We start from the raw sequence: 9,351 nt of genomic DNA, 5'->3' as shown, positions 1-9,351 counted from the left end.
CTACATCCAGTTCAAGATTATTTTTTACTTATTTGTTTTGCAAACACTTTAAATATTGTACAAGGAATCAGTTTTGAATCAGGGAAATTTGAAGGACAAAACAGCGTTTCTGTATTTGCTTTATGTTAAACTTTTCTCATTGTGATGACTTCTCCCTCCACTGAAAACATGTCTTTGTGGGTGTTCTTAGGTATAAGACTAGGGACATTATCTGTTGACTTTTATATTAGATTCACTACAAATGTAAAGTATTAGAAATACAATAAAAATGAAATGCAAACACCATAAGCACAAAAAAATTAAATGTAATTAAGTGGAATAATTTAAGTGGAATATTTCTTCTGTATTGAGTGAAATTATTCTGGTAATTAAACACAAAATGTGATTTATGAACATATACTGATGCTAAAAGAAATAAAGAAACAAACAAGTCTTTAATACTATGAAAAAGCAACAGTGTGTACATTATGGTTTTTAATGACATTAATACTTTTTTTCAGTATTACTGTGAATTGCTTTAAAAGTAAGCTAGGTGGTGCTAGAGAACATTATTCTGATTATTACATGATCATATTTATAACAATTTTTGAAAGTAAAAGTGGGCAGAAACTTTGGGCTCATTACAATGATCATCAGTGAAATGCATCTCAACAAATTAAACAGGAAAGTTTACACTTAAGGTACAATAATGATTGAAGTTAGGCTTGCTTTTGCTTAATATTAGCATGGAATATTCTGACAATAGATACACATTAGTGTACAATATTTTTTAAAAATCTAAGTAAAGCATAAGAATATTGAGAATTCTTAAAACTTTAACCTAATAAAACATTGCAATATTGTCAAGGAGCTCCTAAAGTTAGACATTTGGCTGGTCCTGTGATTTTTATTCTTTGTAATTCAAAACACACTCATAGCAAGTGTTTCAGAAATTCACAGTAACATTCTCCACTTTCACTCTCAATCTTCTTTGTGAAGAAATACTTGAAAAAACTGACAGTGTTTCTTACCGTGTCTGAGAGGTAAGCAACTTGTTGCAGAAGTCAAAATGTGAATAAAAACACATTCATCCATCTAAGGGAATTGTAAAGTGCAAGAAATTGAGAGCAGATGGATCAGTTCTGGTGTTAAGGCCATAACAAAATCATCTCAGAGTGGAGACTGTAGTTATTTTCCATTCAAAGCATGTGGCAGAGACTATCCCAGAAGTTTAAAATCAAAAATACAGATTAAGATGGGTTGAAAAGTTAATCATGTAAAGCAAAACTGAAGGATTTACATTTCATGCAGCAGCATGTACCATATGCATGCTAACTATTTGAAGACTAAATTCCATCTAGTTAATTGAAAAGCAGATTGAATACATTTAACATTATGAAACATATAATTACAGTAATGTCCTGAAATGGTTGATTTACTTAATGAGAGACAGTTTAGCAGGATGAACTCTTACTATGTGGTGACATAGACCAGAGTTCCATACCACAAATTTGCTTTATGTCTTCTACCTATGAAGGCATATTTTTCAAAAATAAACAAATAATGATGACAAAAATTACCTGGAGCAAACTTTGATCTTTAACAATTGCTTTATTGTTTGTGGAGGTCACTATATTACCTATGTAGGTATTTAATGCATCATGGACTCTAATAAAACATTGAACCTTGTCATGGGCGACAGAACTATACTCTAGTAGTATCATATACTTGATTCAAGTAGTTTTATGCAAGAAAAGTTAATTAGGCATTAGCAAAGAAAAACGAGAAAATTATGGACCATATACATTATGGATATTTAGAAGCAAATAATAAAAAGCAAAACAAATGTTGTTCTTGAAATATTGCATAAATGTAGAATACTAAGTGTGTTCCATGTAACAGAAATCTTAACTTTGAAATCTTACTACTTGGAGTGCTTCCTTAATGTAAGAAAATATGATAGCTTTATTAACCACATACATGCCAGATGCATTCAGTTCTAACTATATTTGAAGGTTTAACTTCTTTTGTTGCAACATCAAAACTCCTATCAAACTTGTTACCAATCCAAAGATGTGAAGGAACACTTTTAATTTTGAGTTCTCTCCCTCCTTTACTCATAGATGACATACATAGCAAGTTCCTATGAAAAATATAAAAGGCCTAGTAGTGAAGGACTAGATTTAAGAAATAAGTAAAATATTCATGCAGTATCCATTTGTAAAATTCACTTAAACCATTATTATTATTATTGTTATTGTTATTATTATTATTATTATTATTATTATTATTATTATTATTATATTTTAGAACTGTCTTTTGAAGTTCCTCAGCAATTAATATTATTATGTGTTCCCAGGGTTTCCGCTCCAACCACCATATTGTGACATAGAAATACCTTAGAATATAAATTATTTGATTACAGTAAATTGTAGAACAAGAACAAATATACTGAAGGTGTAATTAAAATGTCTCATAGGTAAACTGGGTTAATTGAAGGGAAATAAAGCCAGATGTTTCATAATGAAATATGAGAGCCCAATGTGTTACTTAATTTTGCCAAATGGTTCTCTGCTAATCCATAGAAAATACATGATTATTTTAGGTTCACATTCATATGCACAGAGATTCATGTTTCAGCCTCATTGGAAAAAACTACAAGACAATTTTGATTTTATGTGATTCCAACAGAAAGGGAAGAATATACTAATTCACAATTTTAAAAGTATTTAAAATGTTATATTTGCAAGGTATTTTTTATTATTTGTGTATTTATTTATAAGCTTTACATCGTATTGGCATCCCTGTCCTTCCTCTCCTCCCAGTTCCAACCTCTCTCCCCGTTCCTGCATTCCTCCTCTAGCATTATTCGGAAAAGGGAAGCCCCTCACCTGCCCACCCCAGCTTATCAAGTCCAATCAAGAGCAAGCACATTCTCTTCGCCTGTGGCCTCTTAAGGGAGTCCTGCCAGGGTGAAGTGATAAAAAATCAGGTAAGAGATCAGAATTGGAGTCTCCTTACAGACTTTGAAGGGAAATAAAAAACAAGAGGACCATCTCTCTCTCTCTCTCTCTCTCTCTCTCTCTCTCTCTCTCTCTCTCTCTCTTTCTGTGACACACACACACACTTTTATTTTATGCATGCATAAAATTTACCAAATTAAAATCACATTATATTCATTCAAATGAAAGATATGCATGTGTGCATACATGCATGTGTCTATATGTGTGTGTTTGGTTGTCTGTGTGCTCATGTTCAGGTAAACTCACCCATTATTACATGCTTGAAAACCTGATAACAGTTTTTCATACATACCTGATTTTTAAGACAGGTTTTCCTATTGACCTCAGTGATCGCCCTTTCATGATCAACAGACCAACAAGTTACAGATAACCTTCTGTCTCAGAACCCACATATTTTGCATATGAGCACATATGAGTGTAGAATCAGGTTTTGATGTTGGTGCTGAGAATCAAACCTCTCTTCTTATTCTTGTCCAGCAGACATTTGTTCACTCTATCCTCTCTTTGTTTCTGAAATTCTTTATTGTTGACTTGGGATCTGTCTGGATAATTTAGTTGGCCTTGGGCTGAAGATGCTGCCCTCAGCAGCTAGTCTGCTGTAGATACATTGTTCTGAACATGCCCCCAACTCCATTCCATTTTGCAAATCAAACCTTCAACTAGTCACCTAACTCATTTGTTGCCTCACCATTTATTTTCTTCAAGATTTTTTTCCAGACAGATTTGACAAGGACAATTTATTTGAACGATAGTTTGTGGTGGAAGCTTGTATTCCCCATTCTCATAGAAGTCCAATGACATGATCTTTTCAAATATATTGTAATGTACTAAATTACTAGCTCACACATCTTTCTTTGTCATTTTAATAATTTTCAATAAACATGCAATATAGCTTCACTTATGAAAAATTAATATAAATCACCATTAGAGTTTGGAAGGAAGTGTGTGTGTGTGTGTGTGTGTGTGTGTGTGTGTGTGTGTGTGTGAATGTGATATTTTAAGTCTATAGTGAGAAAGCTTTAGAAACAGACTATTATGAATTTAGAATAAAACTGATTTGCTCATACAGAACTGTTGTATTATAAATCAGTTATGTCGTGACAACATAGACAAAAGTAGATAATGTAGGATATTCCAGAGGCTTCAGAGGCACCATCAGGCAGCACATAGTCCTTGTACAGGAATGCTGATGATACTTGATTATAAGAGAAATGGTAGTTCTCTGTAGTTTACTACATACCTACCTAATAGTGACCCATTTCATAAGATTTTGGGAAGCTAAACAAGGTCACAGGCACAACTGTTTAGTACTTGCACAAGAAAGTGGTGTTTCATCATCACCTTTGTTTTCTTAGAAAGACATAAGGTTTATATTGTTTTCTGTCTCTGTCTTTCTTTGTCTCTTTATCTCACATATTCTCTCTTTCTGTCTCATTAAATTAATTGAATATAATATGATTTGCTTCATATTTTTTATTCTATCTTGCTTATGTAAAATCATACTAAAAATATATCAATTAGACATATTAAGGATTTTCTTGAATTAAGAGCACGTGTATATGTTTCTGTCTTTAGAGGTGTCTCTCTAAAGATGTGTGACAGTGGTGTCCAGAAGACAATGTCACTTCTTCAAACCTAGCTTTACATGCAGTTGTAAGCCACCTGGCTTGGGTTCTGGGAACCAAATGCAGGTCCTCTGAAAGGGCTACATTTGTTCTTAACAAGGGTATCTTTTTTCCTGTCCCCACTTTTAGTTTATTTTTTTTTTATATTATTTGCTCTTAACAACTGAATTATTTCCTCAACCCCTATTCTTTGTTATACATTTTTAGTTTTATTTTTGAGAATATAATAAAATAACAGCACTTCTCTGTTGGAGAATTTAAAGCAATTTTATTGGTTTCTTCTGCATCTACCTCCTTCCCAAGCTTTATTTCACCGTAATTCCTTCTAATCTCCAACACTATGTAGGAGAGAAATTTAGAGGAAAATGGAGGGGGTGTGGATATCCATAGATTAGTTACTGATGATAAAAGATATTGAGTTCTGGGAGGCAGATATAAATTTTACCTTCAGAATATCTAGACATCCAGCAATCCAGCAATCCAGCAATCCAGCAATCCAGCAAACCAGAAAATCAGCAATCCAGAGATAGCAAATACAACAGCATACTCAGGAGTAGGACTAGAATCAGAAGCGTCAGGGGCAACAGCTGGGTGAGCAACAGCGCCTACAGGCCCTCTCAGAAGCTCTCTATTTTATACTCTCCAGACTCCACAGGATTAAGCTATCTTCAGCTGGTAAAGATCACACCTTCGCTTGTGCAAAACCCCCTCCTATAAATCAGCCTCTTATCACACACCTGGGGTTTAAAAATAAAAGCATATTCACTCCCAAGAGCAATGGAGGAGTGTTTCCTTTCTCCACATCCTCTCCAGCTTGTGTTATCACTTAAGTTTTTTATCTTTGCCATTCTAATAGGTTTAAGACGGAATCTTAGAGTTGTTTTGAATGGGATTTCCCTGATACTGAGGACAGTGAGCATTTCTTTAACAGTTTCTCGGCCATTCCATATTTCTCTGTTGAAAAATACTCTTAAATTTGAATTCCAAACCAATGATTCAAAATTAAGCTTATTTTGCATCAATATACAAAATTCTATACCAATGAATTAATGAATTAAAAATAATGTCGTGGCCAGGCTAGGTGCTCTGCAGCTTGGCTAGCATGCCAGCAGCCTTGGCATGAACAAAATGTCAGGCCCCATGCCTCAGGGATTGTCCTTTTTATCCAGTGCTTTGAGATGGTGGTCTTTACAGCCTATTCTGGTGACTCAGTCCACAGCTGTAGTTGTAGTAAAAACCAAAAGCCATTTCAGACCCCTTACACTGGAACCCAAGTACAAAACAGTAAAGGAATTTTTGGAATATGCAAAGAGAGCAGGATTGATTTTTCCACAAGAGTGGATGGAGCATCCTGTACCTCCAACATGTACAACTGGTATATTTGATCCCTGTGTTTCACTGGAAGGTGATGCTTAAATATCATCTCTTTCAAAGGAAGGACTGACACAGAGAACTGAGCAATTAAGAAAGAATGTGGCATCACAATTGGCAATTCCAAAGAAAAAAGAATTTGACTTTGAATATAAAAGCACCTTCCTGAAAAAGCTAAGGATATTTTCAATGAAGCTCGCCTTTGTCTATACAACTCAGACCGTGACTGGCTTCATACCTGGGTAAGTGAACACTGTTTTCCAGACATGGTCTGGAACCTGAAGTACAAGACTGTCCAATGGAGCTTTGCTGGATCTTTATAGGCAGCCTATATGGCTCCCGTTCTTCAAGTTTGATGAACCAGAGCAACATGTACGGCCAGGTCACTGTGTGCTTTCACAATCTGCAGACTGGCCGTCAGTGATTGGTTTGGCTGGTGATGTATGGGCTGGAAGATGTGCCTAAAGATATCTTGTAGTATGTGGTGTTGATAAGATACTTAGTAAACGCATATGGGAGATGGAGAATGCTTGAAGAGATTGTGCCCCATGGATACCCCTTAAGCAACCCATTCTCAACACCTTGAATATTCCTGGTACTCAACTCAAACCATGGGAGGAGAATGAAGAGATGCCAGGAGAGGCCCATTAGCCTCAGCTAGCCTAAAGGCTGAAATGACTCCTGAGTTGCCTGGTGGTGGTAGTGATGGTGTACCACCTGTACTCCCAGCACTCAAAAGGCAGAAACGGGTGGATCTTTGTGATGCTAAGGCCAGCCTAGTCTACAAAGCAAGTCCAGGACAGCCAAGATGACACAGAGGAACCCTGTCTCCCTGTATGGGGGTAGAGGGACTCCTGAGGGGTACTCCTGGGATGGAGCTGCAAAATCGCCGATGCCTGTAGGCTTCCCTTGCTCTCTCTCCTGCCCTGCCTGTGCCTTTAAGCACACATACCCTTGCCTCTTACCCATATCTGCCCCTGGCAGGTAGCTAAAATGCCTGGCCATAGACCATCTTCTTTTAATAGTCATATTCAGCTTCTGAGTGGAAATGAAAAGCAGTATGTGAGAGAATAAACATGCGATTCTGAGCTTTTCACAGCAGGAACTGTGGGCAGAAGGAAATCTTTCTTCTTTTAATTAGAGGGTGGAGATCAGAATTTGAAATAAAGTACTATCAATATGTTTGCTAAACAATCAAAAATAAAACAAACAAAAAAATCCTTGTGAGCAATAACTAAGACCTTAAATTCAGGAGTAGATCCAGTAATCTACTTTTTGTCCTATCATCCCTATATATTCTATATTTCCCCTTCTTTCTTTTCAACCCATGTCTCCAAACCTAAGAAACAAAGATAATGGAAGAGAGAGACATCTGTGAGTCCAACCATATTTTGTCTCCGAATAATAAACAACCAGCCTACCACCAATAAAATGATGAGCATCAAAGAACCTCCTTCTCAAGATGACTTAAATGTAGCAAACCAACGAGTGGGCAAAATGACCTTGTTTTGGCCTCGGACAGAATTCTAGCTAAAAATGGGCAACCTTGGATGCAGGCAGAATCGACAGCCAAAGTCTGCCAAGAGAGGGTAAGCAAGTCCTCAATAGTTCCTGCCTCACAAATATATCTGTCAGATATATTGGGCCAGAAGTCTGAATATCATGCTCCAACTTTGTAGGTTTTATGTGACTGTTCAGGAAGCAAACTGTCTCTTTCTTTCTTTCTTTCTTTCTTTCTTTCTTTCTTTCTTTCTTTCTTTCTTTTTTCCATTTTGGAAGCTGCTAACCTGCACTTTCTGTTTATTCAGATAATTAATTTAATTTTTATTCCTTCTAAAGTCTCAGATGGAATTGAAGACCAGATAGTTTATTCTTACAATTAAGCTTAGTTGTTTAAGGGTTAAGATGTTTTTAGGTTTAAGTAGAAATTTAGGTAGATAGAGATGAGATATGATACTCACCAAGATAGGAAATATGTTTTCTTCAAGGTTGTCAAATGTCGATAAGCAAAACACTATGAATGTAACAGTAATATAATTCCTGATTGTTTCTTGGTTCTTCTTGCTGTATATAGTTTATTTTATATAAATGTAATAATATAAATGTATGTATAAAAACTGAAAAAAAATTAATAAAAAGAAAAGACAAAAAATAATAAACATTAATACCAAAAAAGTACTTAGCAAAATAGTCTCAAACCAATAACACATAAAAAAAACCCTAATTCACCATGATCAATAGGCTTCATCCCAGGCATGCAGGGATGGTTTCATATACAGAAATCCATCAAAGAACTCCGCAATATAAACAAACTAAAAAAAATTATTGTCTCCTTAGATGCTGAAAAATCCAGCACTCATTCGTGTTTAAAGTCTTGGAGAGATCAAAGATATAAGACACATACCTAAACATAATAAAGGATAATATATACAGCAAGCTGATAGCCAACATGAAATTAAGTGTGGAGAAACTGATAAATTCCACTAAAATCAGAGACTAGACAAGGCTGCCCACTTTCTCCATAGCTTTTCAGTACAGCAATTGAAGTTCTAGTTAGAGCAATAAAATAACAAAAGGAGATAAATACTATTCTTAAAACAAGATTCTTTAAACATAACAACGCACAAATCCAGTTCTTAAGCTAGATACCACTACAAATGCTACAATATTCTGACAAGTTTCACAAAGCAGTCAGTGCTTGTTTTGTTTTTATGTGTTTGTTATTTGGGAACAAGGTCTAGCTTTACAGTTCTGGTTATAGTTAAATTCACTGTCACTCAGGTTGATCTCAAATGGGTGGCAATCTTTAAATCCCAGGGTTACGGATGTTTGTGACACTTTCCCTAAAATCTTTTCAACAGAAGAATAAAAATGCTGCTTCAAATTTGTTGTTAGTTTTACAATCTATGAAGACTCTTTTTGGTTCCCTTAATAGTTTGTGAAAAACTAGACGAGAGAGAGAGAGAGAGAGAGAGAGAGAGAGAGAGAGAGAGAGAGAGAGAGAGACAGAGACAGAGACAGAGACACAGAGACAGAGACAGAGACAGAGACAGAGACACAGACACAGACACAGACACAGACAGAGAGACAGACAGAGACAGAGACAGAGAGAGAGAGAGAGAGAGAGAGAGAGAGAGAGAGAGAGAGAGAGAGAGAGAGAGAACATATTCCTTAATCATACAACCATAAAGTTCCACATTATAGCTTAGAATTTTTAAGGTTATGTATAAAATACCAAATTACTAAAATGTTAAATCACAGTTTGTCCTAAACTAAGGCATAATCGTGAAACTTCAGTATTTAAAATGAACTTATTATTGAGATAATAAGCTGTCGCATGTTTGACAGCCACA

The 9,351-nt window shown here is 35.5% G+C and overlaps 1 pseudogene across 1 annotated transcript; it reads left to right on the top strand.

The window, feature by feature from the left end:
• Positions 1–5,755: 5,755 nt before the first annotated feature.
• LOC311589353 (large ribosomal subunit protein mL45-like) lies at positions 5,756–6,664 on the top strand (annotated as a pseudogene). The gene has a single exon. The product of its transcript is annotated as a large ribosomal subunit protein mL45-like (transcript).
• The last annotated feature ends 2,687 nt before the right edge of the window (positions 6,665–9,351 follow it).

Source organism: Acomys minous, assembly GCF_964271855.1.
Source record: "Acomys minous genome assembly, chromosome: 18".
Lineage (NCBI taxonomy): Eukaryota > Metazoa > Chordata > Mammalia > Rodentia > Muridae > Acomys > Acomys minous.
The sequence above is the reverse complement of the archived record's forward strand: the minus strand, read 5'-3'. Positions and strand labels throughout refer to the sequence as shown.